The sequence below is a fragment of the Manacus vitellinus genome, unplaced genomic scaffold, assembly GCF_001715985.3.
Source record: "Manacus vitellinus isolate BGI_N305 unplaced genomic scaffold, ASM171598v3 scaffold_71_pilon, whole genome shotgun sequence".
Lineage (NCBI taxonomy): Eukaryota > Metazoa > Chordata > Aves > Passeriformes > Pipridae > Manacus > Manacus vitellinus.
The window spans coordinates 1,173,262-1,174,117 of record NW_021940761.1 but is presented as its reverse complement, the minus strand read 5'-3'; positions in this window follow the sequence as shown (position 1 = coordinate 1,174,117).

Genomic DNA, 856 nt, shown 5'->3' with positions numbered 1-856 from the left:
AAGCGAATTCCCTCTTTACAAAATATATAAATTAGCTCTTTTTGTGAGAAAATGCTGTTTGTTAAACTAGTCATCTTCCCAATGACCACAAAATTCAAGTATTTTGTGTTCTGACAAAAACCTGCTGTCTGCCACCTTTCCACTAGTTTCTCCCCACAAAGAAATAATTCCAGGCACTGGTAAAATGGGGGGAAAATAAGGAAAGGATGAGGAAAACAATATACAATATATAATTATATCTTAGTGTGTTGAACGAGGGAAGAGAAGTTGTGTGCCTGAGGGACAGCTGTGGCTCTAAAAATCCCAGGTTGGGTTCTTTTCCCATGTTATTTAGTCATTAGTTTGGGCATCAGTGACATCAAAAGCAATGGGGTGAGGCTGAAAAATCATGTTTGTGCTGAAGCTGCTGGTTAACTAAGCCAGGCCTGACCCCTGGGCTCACTCCTGGGTCTCTGGTGGTTGTTAAAACACCGTCAGTGTGTGTTCTAGGCCCGGTGGGGAGAAGTTCTCAACCGGCTGTGAAACAACTGTGTAAAGCAAGAACTTGGGCTTCACCTTCACAGATCTGTCCCTCAGCTGCCACCTCCGCCCCTCGCCCCCTGGGGAGATTCCCGCCTGCTCGGGAGAGTTGGTTCATCCTCCTTTTCCCCTTCTCCTGAGGGTCTCCCGCTGTGTCCTCAGAGGAATGACCTGAACATCCACCAATTCACCCACAAGGAGGCTCTTTGCCTTTGCTGCTGTGCTGGTGGAGTTGTTCACACTGGGATCTCCTGCCTTCCTGGAATTTGCCTTCCTGAGAGACAAGTCCTGAGAGATCTGACAGCACCTTGAGGAGCTAATTCCCCATTAACAACAA